This window comes from Crocodylus porosus, unplaced genomic scaffold (assembly GCF_001723895.1).
Source record: "Crocodylus porosus isolate Cpor-Errol unplaced genomic scaffold, CroPor_comp1, whole genome shotgun sequence".
Classification (NCBI taxonomy): domain Eukaryota; kingdom Metazoa; phylum Chordata; order Crocodylia; family Crocodylidae; genus Crocodylus; species Crocodylus porosus.
Genome location: NW_017728947.1, coordinates 97,158,549 through 97,173,180, shown reverse-complemented (window position 1 = coordinate 97,173,180; position 14,632 = coordinate 97,158,549).

Here is a 14,632-nt window from a genome sequence, read left to right as displayed (position 1 = left end):
TTTCCTTATGCTATTTCCTAGCTTCCAATCTCCTGGCTCAGCCACTACCAGTTTCCCTCTGCCAGCATCTCATTTGATCTGTCTCTCCTTTTGCCTCCCCAGGTATGTTGGCAAGTCTTGGTTGCTTGTTTCTTTCATTGCCCAGCCAACCTCAACCCCTATTGCCTACTCCTCAAGTGACAGTCAATTTCTCTTCCCTCACTCCAAATCCCACTTTCATCAGATACCTCCCAGCTTTGCCTGTTCTGCATTTGAATCAGAAATTTTCCTCCTCTACTTTGCTTGGATGCCAGCAGAGACGTCACTGAGAAGCCAGGAAAGAGACAGTTTTCCTGCTTTCAGTCCCAGTATCTAGTCCAACCCTGCCTGAAGGCAACCATTACAAAGAAAGTTGAGGTTTGCACCTGTATCCCTGAGCTGAAGCGCGCTCTGTCGGGGAGAGTGTTGGAAGTTTCAGCTGCTGAAAATGAAGTCTATTGAGTCTGTACAAGCACTGATCATTTTAATGCGTTGGTCAAAATGTGGGCAGAATTTCCACAGGGAATAGGAATAGATTTGACAAAAAGGCTATCCTGCACCAAATTTCAAATCCCCAATTCAAAGCAGGGCCCACTATAGCTATTAAACAGTTGCCAGAACATCTCCTAGCTTTTTTCTTTGAAACTTTTGAAAGATTCTAAAATAATCCCACCACTGTCAAATACCTGACATGGAAAACGTCAATGGAAAAAATAAATAAATAAATGAAAAGGTTAAATTGGAGTTGAATTATAATCCACTGAAAACAAGGTCTTATACTTGGAAGTATAACACAGCCTTAATACTAAGTAGTGTATCTATAAGGAATTATTGTTTTTAAAGTATGGTTACTTAAGACGCTATATATCAAATTAAATAAAAGGTTTCTTATTTTTCTACTGAGACTTAGAGATAGAAAAATCACAGGAATAGTTCCTAAGAACGCTAGAGCATTGAGGCTTTAATGACACCCTGTGTTGGAGAATCAGCCAGGAATAATTGGATCTTTAAGTGGCTGCTCTGGACAATGCTTGCATACCGATGATATCATTTCAATTTAGTAGTTCAAAAAATTCTATAATGACAGCAGAAGAATTCAGGCCCAGGGATTCTCTGTTTTGCTAGGATGTAAATAATACATCACACCTATGTGTTTCATAATTGATTACAGAAAAAATTATCATTTCAGATTTTATAGAAACTTCCACCATTTGGGAATCTAGTACCAACTGTCTCTGCTGACTCAAGGCCAGGGCAAGCCAATCAGTCAGGCAAAATTTAACACCAATTGGCCCAGCTAGCAGAATTCCCATAGCAAATGACCAAAAAAATGACTCTCCCTTCTGCATGTGAAACTAGCAGCACCCCTCTTCAGGCATTTCCCAAAAGACATATATATCAGTAATTCTTGATCATAGTAACTGGCTCACCCAAAAGCCTGAACCTGAATTGATTCACTCTTATCTGGTTATTGAAACCTGTCTTGGCTACACTGGTTTGTAATCATACAGACATCCTCTCTGGATTGAAGAAATGCAGGCACATGCCTGCAGTGGCTCAGGCTAGAAGCCAGGGGGTAGTAAAGCAGCCCTCCCTTCCACAGTCCTGAGCTGAGGGAGGGCATGGCCAGGCCCCAGCAGGATGCTCTGATTTTGCTGACCTTGCTGTTGATAACAGCACTGAGTTACACAGGAGGGAGTCACGCTGGGAGTTGTTACCATTGATCAGCCCATCAAAAAAAACAACAGCCTCTCTCATTAGTTCAAGCTCTCCTTAAACAACTTTTTCAAAGGAAGGAATGGAGGGATATTACCAGCCACCTGTTGATTAGCTAGAAAAAGATCTAAGCCAACACTGTCCTGTCTGCCTTTGCCCAGTCTCCCATGGCACAGACCATAGCCAGCATGTTGTATGCTAGCTAATGATGAGAGGTGTCTGTAATAGGGCTGTGCAAAATGGCTATGCTTTGTTTCAGTTTTGGATTCAGCATTTCAGAGGGACAGTGATTCATTTCAGTGTTTTGGATCACTGTCCTGATTCGATTTGGCCGAACCTGTTTCAGTTTCTAAGCTATTTTGGTGTTTCAGCCATAGGCTATAACAGGGAATCACTAAAATGCCAATAATCCTGTCATTTCTGGCCTGATTCAGATGAAAATTGCAGGGTGGTAGCCTCTTCAGAGGGCATGAAGCCTGCCAAGTTTCACATAGATAGGTGCAGGGAGATTTGTGAAACCGAACCTCAAACTATTCAAAGCAAAACTAATATCACTTGCCGGCAGCGGTAGCATGCTGTCATCCCACATGCAGATCTGGGGGCCCACACCCCTCAGGAAGAGTCTGGCATAGCCCCACAGCCCTCCTGGGGGGCATAGGCCCCCAGATCTGCATGCAAGATGACAGCAGGCTGCCGCTGCCACTGCCGCTGCCGCTGCCGCTGCTGCTGTCACTGCTGCTGCTGACTCAGGCCAGCGTCAGCACTGGGTTCTTCTCAGCTCTCAGTGCAGGCTGTGTCAGGCAGGCTCATCCTAACATTAATTGAAATGAGAGTTATGGCTACCTTCCACTTCCAGGAGAATCCTACAGAGCCCTAGCTACTGTTGCACCACTTGCATTTGGCTTTCCCCACCCATTGTCCTATGTTCTTTGATGTTATTGTGAGTGCGTTAAGGATTGGGGTTCAGACATCAATTTGTATTGTAGAACAAATCAAAGTAATTTGTAGTTATAAACCAAGAGAAGAGAAGAGAAGAGAAGACTGAGGGGGGATTTAATAGCAGCCTTTAAATACCTGAAGGGTTGTTCCAAAGAGGATGCAGCTGGACTGTTCTCAGTGGTGCCAGATGACAGAGCAATGGACCAAAGTTCTCAAGTTGCACCAAGGGAAGCTTAGGTTAGATATTAGGGGGGGGGGGGAAAATTGCAATATGAAGGTAGTAAAACACTGGATCGGGTTACCCAGAGAGATGGTGGAATCTCCATCCTTGGAGGTTTTTAAGACCTGGGGAGACAAAGTGTTGGCTAGGATGATCTAACTGGAGATGGTCCTGCTTTGAGCAGGGGGTTGGACTAGATGACCTCCTGAGGCCCCTTCCAAACTTAATTTTCTATTACTCTGATTCTTATAGTATGTTTCATTATTTTTGAAACATTACTCTAAGGACTACCAAATATAAGCCCCGCCCTAATATAGAGGATTCTCGTTCCTGTTCATTTTTCAGGTGCACACAAAATCAGTGGTGATGTGTAGGAGGTGCACAGGAGTGCATGCGAACCCCCTGAGAGCGCTGGTACACCCCCTCACAGCAGGGTTCCCCATTTAAACAGTAGAGGGGGGGCAGGTGGGAGCACTGGTGCCCCCCCTGAGAGTGCTGGCTGGGGATTGAGGGTGCCAGATGTGCCACTGGTACTTCTGGGCATGTCCCTGGCCCTTCCGAAAGTGACATTGGCACTTCCAGGTAGCGTTCCCTCTCAGAGCCCCCTTAGACCACCCCCCCATTGTCATGATCAGCCATGGGGGGCCCTCTTCCCCCAGTCACTGACTGGCTGCTGTGGGGACAAGTGCCCCCCGACTCAGGAGGCACCAGCCACCCATGCACAAAATGATCAAAATCTGTAGGTTCAGTCTGGGTTACCCTGGTTTTTAAATTATGAGAAAGTCACAAGACCCTCCAACTTGCATTGATTCTTGGCACTGCTTCAGAGCCTGCCAGAGGGGAAGCACGCAGTTGCAGCACACACCATAAATAGTCACAATCTCTCCCTTACATTTTCATGCTATATACTGCACTCTCCTACTAACCCGATTTGAAAGAACCCCTCCCACCAAAGAGAAAGGAATTTGGTTTTTTTTAAACCAAAAACTTAAAATAGGGTTGTCCAGCTAGCAACTCATGGACCACATGCAACCTGTGAGGGGCTAAAGTGCAGCCACTAGGCTCCTGTCCAGTCACTGTTCCCCGCACTGCTCTGACTACAATAGCAGCCAAAGGCTCTGGGCTCCCTGCTCCTCCTCTGGTTGCTGCTTCCTCCCCTGCATCTGGGGGTGCAGCAGCATGGAGAGCAGAGAGGGACCCTGGGGCATGCAGTGTAGTGAAGATTAGGCGCAATTGAGGGTACATGCTGCAGAAGTGGTTACCTATGTGGTGTAGCAATGGCGGCAGAGCTGTCCAGGAAATATGAGGTCTGGTGTGGGGAGGGTCACGCTGGAGCCGCTCACAGGGCTTGTGGCTCCTGCTGGTACAGCCCATGCAGTAAGTGGCCCCTGGCCACCTGGAGGTTGAACACCCCTGGCTTAAAATAAAGGTAGCTAACTATTTTAATTTCCTTTTACTGGTCATCTTCAAATCAAGGAAGATATTAAGCACTGCACAGATACCAAGGAATTCAAGTTCAGAAGTCAGTTCTTCTATATTGCAATCCCTTATTCTGAGCTGTTATACTCCCATCATCACTGTGTCAGATTTTATATAAGAATTTGTATCAGCAGCACCTTATGGTTAAAAACTATCCACATCTGAAGCTCAGTATCAATCATTATTTTTCAGCATACAGCCAGCCCTGCTCATCACTGAATAATCACATTCCCAGCTGCACTGAAAATGCGTGCTGAATAAACATTGGAAGGAAGACAACTTGAATATTTTACAATTATTTTAATCATGGTAGGTTGCTTTTTCTTTTCCAAAGCCATTATACAGGGAGATCTTCCCATGCCGCTAGGCTGCTTACATGACAATGAAATATTGAGAGTACATAGGAAGCCAGATGTGCCCCTTTTATGCTGCACCATCATTCCATACTACAGTTCAGAGAACTAACTGGAAGGAACAACAGAATCATAAAATATAAAGAGTATGCTCAAGTCTGCCTTACCATCTTGCAGCTGGGATGTTGGTAATCTCACACGAATAAGGATGCATAGCACTCTCTGGGAGCCTTTCTTATCCACAGATCTTGCAGCAGAGGTAGCCAAGAGTTCTTAGCCCCATTTTAGAAATGGGATAAGTGGGGTCACAAGGACTGTCAGTGGCAATTAGGGCTTTCTGCCATTGTTTCTAGTAGTGTTTAATAGGTGGGAAGTTTAGTAGTGTTTAGTAGGTGGGAAGCAGAAACTTCAGGGAAAACAAAACAAAGCTGTTCAAGATCTTCTGTGATTTTTTATAACCCTGTTTGATTTCATTAAAATTAATGGGATTTTTGTCATCAACTTTACTGGGAGCAGAATTAGGCAGTTGCCTGGACCCTGATAGCAAAAGATGCTGAGCATCTACAGTTCACACTGACTTTAGTGGTTGAGAATCCTCAACTCACTTTCAGAATCAGACTACAGCTGTGTTTCTATTAGACTGGATGCCAGTACCCTAACCCCTGCTGAACTGTGGAATCTTCCATCACAAATAGCCCCTGTGGAGTTAATGGGATACTAGTGGCAGAGCACACTTCAAAATATGAATACAGGTATCTGAATCTGACCCACAGGGACTGTCATGGAACTATTCATATTATGGTTTTGAAAGCTGCTGGTCTAAACCCACTGATTGCTTACAAGAATGAAGCCTGTGTGAGTTTTGACACCTGTATAGCAAAGTTTTTGTCCATTCTGATTGTTCTACAAACACATTCACACTCTCTCCAGGATGTTTTATTGAGTTGGATTTAGTACTGTTCATATGTAGGATTGTGTGGGCAGCCAAGTATTCAAAACAGGATATTTCCATTCAAAGGTACATTTTCAAACTGTTGTGCATTGTTTTTACCAACATGACCCCTGTTAAAGTCAATGGAAGCCTAGCAGCTAAAATCCCATGACTCTGAAAATTAATCACTTGGGCTGATGTCGCAGCATTTTAGCCCCAAATTTCCCTTTTATAACTCCTGACAGCTTTATTTATCTTGAACATGTAGTGACTAATGGTTGATTCACTACAAATATGCATACATCTGGAATACATACATGCTCAGTGGGTTTCTACCATGTCATCATAAGTAATAAATCAAGATACTTATTTATGTGCACCTTTCTGCATCTCTAGTCACAGTTTGCAATTACTCTTTCAATCTCTGCTGAATATCTATCCATCTGCCCAACAATCCTCGGGACTTATATGACCCCTTTTACCAGCCCATCTTGAACATATCCTCGTTATACCCTTGAATGATAAGAAGTATGCTATTATCTCCATTTTACAGATGGAAAAAAACAACACAGAGAAAAAGTAAATCACTTTCCCAAGGTCACACAGAAAGTAGTATCAATAGAGTTGGTACCAAGATAGTACCAATTTAATCACTGGACTAACTTTTGTTTCTACTCATTCTTCCTTCACCTCCTTTTCATGCTTCAATAGCAGGGCTTAAATAATTAGCTGGGCCTGGCTCTTCCAACAGAAGGAAGGGTAGATTTGCACCTTATAGACCAAATCAGAGATGCATAAGAGTTTCCATAAGCAGTGGCTTACTTCATCAGATGCTGTGAAAGAACTGCAAGAAGAGCTTCTAAACAGAATGCAGCTATTTCAATGCAAAGGGGTAGGGAACCTTGAGAGCGGCACGGTGGGTAGAAGAAAGAAAAACATAGTAGTTAACCCACTGAGGGACACAGAAGTTATAAAAGCTAATCCACATAATAGGATAAGAATCCATAGCCTTAGGATCATAAGAAAGTAAGGCTGGAAGGGACCTCACAAGGTCCTCTGGTCCAGCTCCCCGCTCCAGGCAGGGTCATCCTTGACAAAACCATCCCAGCCAAGTGTCTGTCTAACCTGCTCTTGAAAACTTTCAAGGATGGAGATTCCACAACTTCTCTAGGTAGCCTGTTCCAGTGTTTGACCGTGCATAGAAAGATTCCCCTAATCTCAACCTAAATTTCCCCTACTGAAGCTTAAGACCTTGTTTTAGTAGTTTAGATCAAGTTTGTCCAATCTGTAAGTGTCATACTCCACTGCCTGCACCAGCGAGGCAACACACTATGGGACCACACCAGTGGGGGCCCCAGGCTGTGGGTTGCATGCTGCATCGACCCTCCTCCCACACTGCTGCCTAACCCCCTCACCTCTGCACCATGCCCATATGGGCACCCCCCACCACATACACCACCATGCCCATACAGGTGCCCTCCCACTGGTGCACTGGTGCCCACATGTTTCTGGCTTCACCCTCAACTACCAGCACCATGCTACACCACACACCTCTTTGGGCAGGAGAAGAAAGTGAAAGTCAAAGACTCTGGCTGCTACTGCAGCCTGATCGTTGGAGGTAGTGGCAGCTGGGCTGGAGTCCATGGCCAATCCAAGCTGTGGATGATTTCTTCTTTTGCAGTTTCCTGTTCAACAGAAGACATTGAAGCAGACAGAGTATCATCTGTTCGCCACAGAGATGCAATTTGAATTTTAAGCTTAGTTGCAATTATACAGCATTCACACTAACACTAACTTGGGCAAGAAACATATGTAAACTTTAGGCTTGCATGGCCTACTAGATGTTTTTGTGAAGTAATTTTAACCCCTACAGCAGTGTACACATTTTGGAAAACAAAGGTTAGTAGGAAAACATTAAATAGTATAGAAATGGCTGGTTCTGCAAATAGGGAACCATCAAATAGTTGCTAAGAAATGTATAAGAACTAAACGTGGCTGAAAAATAATTGCATTTTACATTCAATTCTCTTCTGATTCAATCAGAACCCTTTCTGTTATACAGATTGTACAGAGTATGTGTGTGTGTGTATGCATATGGTAGCTAGAGATGAGTAATTGGAACAACATAAGACCATCAAAGTAAAAGCACACCATGGACCACATGGAGTAACTCTGTACCACCTAAAAGAAGACATAGACATAGATCTGATGCTGATTGGAACAGCCTATCTGTAACTCAGAATCAGGCCATTATTCAGTTCTGCTCTATTTGCTAATGTTATACCTTTGTAATTAAAGGTGATTATGTATTGTCCTAAGTTTCTATTAAATAAATCTACTTTAATTAAGCACATCTGCAAATTGGGCATAGATGGCACACTTCATGTAAATAGCATTTCCCATTTTCTCTTTGTAGAATTCTCTTTCATCCAAATCTCTTCAATGTTTATGTCCTTGCCGAGAACTTATATTAAGGCCACTAATGCGTCTAGGCTTTTCACTGAGCTATTAAAGATGTTCTGCAAGGAGCATGTTAGAATAAATTAAGTAACCAGAGAGACACTATTTTGAGAAGTTTCTTTGGTAGCAGCTGTAAAATGAAAGCTTTTGATCAGTTACAATGCCTTTATTCACAGATCAGTTTGATTTCATGTCAGTGGTAATGGAAGTTATTTTATTCTCTGTACTTCCAATAAAAGCTTTAAAGCATTATGTTATTTTTCATTTCCAGATGATGCTTGTAATGATAAGTTATAAATCAAGTCAGGGCTTGGAGACAATTTGATTGAAAGGATAATATTTCCCTTACAAGGAACAAGTGACCTTTCTGTAAAGTTCAAAAGCTGCACTGGGAAACCATTAATTTATTTTAATCAAATAACAAGTACCTCTATCATTGGCTGATCAATAACAGCCCCATTCCTCCTTATATCAAAATTTAAGCCACAATTTGCAAATTGCAGTGCTAATTACAGTACAACACATGCAGTAATTATAATGGCAACAGAACTTGAGGTGAGCCCTTACTCAAAACCTTAGATCCAAATGTCTCTATATCATAGTGATGTTCAGATAATATGAACTGGATGAACTAACCCCAAAAAGCAGGGACCTACCAAGTTCATGATTTTGCAACTTTCACAGATGCTTCAAATCTGGTACGTCCTCTGTGAAAAAGCCCAGTCCCCCCAAAACAGCATTGGGATGGCAAAAAACCCCCCCAAAACAGGGAAAAAAAGAAAAAGGGAGCTGCAAACAGATGTGGGAAGGCCTAGGATCCTGAAGCCTGGAGGTGGAGAAGGGGGAGAAGGGGAGGAGATGTTTGCAGCTGAGCACAGACACCAGGGCCCCTCCCCCATGCTTCTGATTGGCCAAGGAGCCCCATGAGTCCCACCCCTCCCCGGAGATTGACAGATGATATCTGTCAATCTCTGGCCAAGGGGCCTTTGAAGTCCCACCCCTCCCTGGAGATTGACAGGTGGCCATCTGTCAATCTTCATAGAGGGGCAGGACTTCTGGAGCCCCTTGGCCAGAGGCTTGTGGGGGCCCACTGCTTTCCACTGTGAAAAAGGTGCCTGATACCATGCTGGGACTGCAAAATCTGGAGGTGCCCTCTGTGAATTAGATAGGTCCCTACCAATAAGCAAAATTCTGAGTGATGGGGAACACAGAATAGGAAGACATTTCTTCTATAGCCTTTTATTTCATCCTTGCCCATTGTCAAGTTCTCTTCAGAACTCCTGGTATGTTGGTTCAGCTGGACCTAGTTCAGTATCTCTTCTCACTGGCGGGGACCAATATGGTAATTCCTGTGTTTCCATTTAAAGGGGGTCCAGAGGTCTGGATCCAAACTCTCTAACCTCTGTCACTTTGGCCAATTGGCTGGAGGGCTGCACCCAGAAAGTGGTAGTAGATGGGTCCTATTTGACCTGGACGGATGTGGGCAGTGGGGTTCTGCAGGGCTTGGTCCTCGGACCTGCATTGTTCAACATCTTCATCAGTGACTTGGATGAGGGGGTGAATAGCACCTTGTTCAAATTCACAGATGACACTAAAATGTGGGGGGAGGTGGGCACTCTAGGGGAAGGACAAGCTGCAATTAGATCTGGACAGGTTACAGAGGTGGGTGGATGAGAACAGGATGAGTTTCAACACTGAAAAGTGCAAGGTACTGCACGTGGGAAAGAAGAACCAGCAGCATACCTACAGGCTGGTGAACTCCCTTCTCATCCGTACAGAGGCAGAAAAGGATCTTGGAGTTATTATTGATGCCAAGATGAACATGGGCCGACAGTGTGGGGATGCAGTCAGAAAGGCCAACCGCACCTTGTCATGCATCCACAGATGCATCTCAAGCAGGACCAAGAAGGTGATGTGACCTTGGTCAGGCCCCAGCTGGAGTGCTGTGTCCAGTTCTGGGTGCTGCACTTCAAGAGGGATGTGGACAACATGGAAAGGGTCCAGAGGAGGGCCACTCGCATGATCAGGGGGCAGCAGGGCAGGTCTTATGAGGACAGGCTACAGGATCTGAACCTGTTCAGCCTCCACAAGAGAAGGCTGAGGGGGGATCTGGTGGCCATCTATAAACTGGCCAAGGGAGACCAGCAGGCAATGGGAGAGTCCCTGTTCCCCCGAGTGAGAGTAACAAGGAACAACGGCTATAAGCTGACAGAAAGCGGATTCAGGCTGGATATCAGGACGCACTACTTCACAGTCAGGGCGGCTAGTATCTGGAACCAACTTCCAAGGGAAGTGTTCCTCACTCCTACCCTGGGGATCTTTAAGAGGAGGCTAGATAGACACCTTGCTAGGGTCATCTGACCCCAGCATCCTTTCCTTCCTGTGGCAGGGGGTCGGACTTGATGATCTGCTCAGGTCCCTTACGACCCTACTATGAAACTATGAAACTTTACTTGCCTCCCCTCCAAAGGGGAGAAATGGGCATCTCACCTCTGAGCTCTGGTGGAGAACATTAATTTGAAACACATCCTGCCTGCCCACTCCTGATGTGCCCACACAGAGTCCTAGAGACAAGAAAACAGAGCCAACCAGCCCAGAGTAGGCACTTAGACTAGTGATTTTTCAACCTTTTTACACTCAAGACTCTTCTCAGAAAATACCAGCTTTTCTTAGTTTTCACTCATTTTTTGACTACAGAAAAATAGTAGAGCAATTCTTCTGTTGCAAAGAACTCAGAAAGACCACAACAGGACAGAATGTTTTTGATGCTATGGATTCTTGTGTGAAATCTATGGGTTTATCTTGTGAATCATCTGTAGGTGTTTGCACATCCAATACTGATGACATGAGGAGGTTCTCAATGGCACCCTTAAAAGAATTTTGTGGCACTCTAGTTGAGAATCACTGCCTTAACAGACACGCACTTAAAACAGATCAGAGTATGCACCAATAAGCATATGTAAGGCAGAATGCCCAAAAGTGATGTTAAGTGCATGCTCAGTCTTGCTCTAACACGACTATCTTGCCTCATTTTCTCAAGTCAGTATGCCTGGAGGTAGGAAAAAGAGGCACACTATGCATTCCCATTTTACCTTCTCCAACCACTAACTGTGCCATGCTCCCACAGGCATATTTAATCTCTCCAAGAAACTTTCAGAGGGGCAGAGTTGCCACTGAGATATCTTAGCCTTGTTTTCATGCAAAACCATGGCAGATCCATATGCATGAGATGGAGATAACATTCCTCTAGTCCCATCACCCTCCCACTCCCTACTTTTTAAAAGGGTAAAGTGCCTAGTCATGTTATCATATATAGGTCCAACTTTGGGCCTGCATAGAAGAGAACTAATTACAGAGAAAGTGTGTCTATCCTTTTGTCATTTTTAACATTTGCCTAGAGATACTTTTCTACAAGCTTAAAATAACAGAGTATTAGGCCATCTGTTTACACTGCAAATACTGTACATCTCGGCAACCAAAGAGAGAGAATCTTGTGGTTGTTAGTAAGTGAAAGTAGTGTTAGAGAGATGTTGTAGCCATGATGATTCAGGAATTAGGTGAGAGGCAAGGATTTCCTAGGGTGATATCTTTTATTGGACCAACTCCATAGCTAGAATAGAATTAAACAAGCTTTTGAATACAGGACATTTTTCAGGTATGATGAATAAAAAGCCAGCACAGCATAGTGGAAAAAGCTGGAGGAGGGGGGAGAGAAATTCCCCGGGGTATCAGACAAATAAGTGGCAGAAGAAAAGAAGCTGATCAAGTGCTATCAAAAGGGAGAGGGGCCAATAATCACCATTCATATGTGGAAAGAATTCAGGAACTAGGTAGGTTATAATATGACATGAAACCAGTATCATTGTTAAAATCTTGGTTCTTAGTGCTCAGCCAACTTTTGAATTTTTGTTACCAAGTTTGCCTTTGAAAGGGTGTTAGGTAGATTTCCCTGGAGTATGACTTTAGTGAGGTCAAAGAGGGAGTGTCTGTTCTATTAAAAATGTTCTCTTAATGGTCTATGTGCATCTCTGTCATTCATATTTTTTCTGAGAGTTCATTCTGATGTGCATTTAGTTGCTTTTTAGTTTCACCTGCGTAGGTGCCATGAGGGTATTTAGTGTTGGATCAGATATATCACATCTTGGGAAAGGCATGTGTACGAACCATGGATTCTGATGGTTTCTTATGGATTCTTATTCTTATGGATTCTTATGGGAGGTGTTAATTATAGTAATAATAGGGATATGCTAACAGGTTAAGCATTTCTTGCTAAGGCAAGACTCTGTTCCACGTGATGTCTGTTGGTCAGTGGGCAGTTTGCTTCTGATGATAAGTTGGGCACAGTTAAGGCATTGTTTGAAAGCTACAGACAGAGGGGCTTGAACTATTTTTCTCAAGGTCTGATCTTTGTCCAGTGTAGGCTGTAGTTTGATGCTTCTTCTGATCAGGTCCACCGTGGGGTGATAGATGATCACCTGGGGTGTGCAGTAACAGGGGTGCCTTTTTGTATTGTAGCAGGTTCCTGTGGGGTATTTGAATAAACCTTCAAATGTATGGTCTGTTTCTCTACTGAAGCATCCCGTTGTATAAAAGAAAGGCATTAGGCTGGCCAGGTGGGCATCATAAGCGTTATTAGAGTAGATGCAGTGGGATCTGAAGGCCTGACTATAGATTATAGCTTTTTTGCTATGCTTGGGAGGATTGCTGGTCTTGTGGACAAAAGTATGGTGGTCCATGAGGTTTTTGTATATGGTGTTTTGATCAACCACTCCATCTCTGACCTCACTATCTTTGTACTCAAGGAATAGCAATGTAACACCATTAAATGTGAACACCAGAGCCCAGTAACCAGATACCCATCTTCACCTGGGTTGGCTGGGGGCAACTTTGGCACAAGTCCTGGGTAGGGCTTGATCTCATGTCCAAAATGATACAACTTGTCTAACGGGTTCATATGAAATGCCTAGGATGTGCAGCTCTTGGCCACTAGCCAGGCTGAGGAGCCCCAGCAGGTCCCCACAGTAACGAGTGACCCCAGATAGCTGTGGAGGCAAACCTTCCTAAGAGGCATAAAACCAGCCCAATCTTCCTGGTTTCTACTGCAACTTTCTATGGGAATTAACATGCTCCTACAGAATTGTGTCAACTCAGCTTCTTCCAATGTAAAATTGATCTGCTGGAAATTTTCCTACTAGCTCTATGCATAATCATAGCCAATACCCAATGGGCATACTCTAAACTTTTCTTTTAATTACTTACTTTAATCAGTGCTGTCACTTTCAGATTTTATCATAAGCCTTCTGAGAATCTGGTGTTTTTTAACTTGTGTTTCCCTAACACCACTGGATTCTTCTGAAAACTCAGCTACCATTTAAAAAAAGGTTTTAACTCTAAAGGTTGCAGAGTAACGCTTGAAAATGTAAGAGGCTAAAACCTCAACATCAAGAGGGAAATAAAAAAGAAAGAGAAAATAAAAGAGAAAAAGTTGGAAAGTGTCTTGATTTAGAAACATTTCAGTTTGGCTATATTCAATCATCTACTGCAGTTTTGCAATCTTGTCTACAGCTATCATCACAAACAAGCACTATTTACCGAGCAATACTCCCCATCCTGCCCCTAGATCTTTGTCCCTGCTCAGAACAGTATTGAAATGAAATCAGATTTACAGTCAGTTGCAGGATTGGGAAATTTTAGCCATTTTAAAACTGACCCATGTGTAATTACTGTAAACAGCAATTTTTGCCCCATAGGAACATAATTTTGTCCTAGTTTTGCACAAACTTAAAGATGCTTTGACTACTTCCTACATTCCAACCTCTAAATGAGCATTTTTAAAAGGCTGAAAATAAAGGATTAGAACTGAAACATTTTTGTAACCTGTATGAAACTCATTACCACATGAATACCATGCCAAAAGCAGCTTTCCAGCTGCATCTTCTTCAGATTAGCATGCCAGATGCCACACTCAAGAGAAGCCAACAATTTTCTTTTTCCAATGACTCACACGTCCTTTGTAAATAGAAACAAAGTAATTCACTTATGCCCCATTCCTGCAAACACCTTTGAAATAACAGGCTTATTTCTATGCCTTAAACGTAACACATATGTAAGGATTTGTAGGATTAGAGCCATGGACTATAGTTTATTCTGCATGCCTACGTTCTGGAACTCATTAACCCATAAATCATGGTGCACATTACACAAAACATTTTCTCTGGATAAAAATGGAAGAAAGAAATCCTGGAAGTGTCACAAAGGAAGCCAGGGCTCTAAACTGTTCATCCCACTTTTAATGTCCTGTGTGGTTCACTTAAAAATCTGAACTGTACAACAATTATTCAGAGAAAAATTTTAGTATCTACTTATCACTAGTGACAGCAAGCAGATTTCATAGATTTCATAGATTTCATAGACATTAGGGCTGGAAGGGACCTTGGGAGATCATCGAGTCCAGCCCCCTGCCCAAAGGGCAGGAAGTCAGCTGGGGTCATAGGATCCCAGCAAGATAAGCATCCA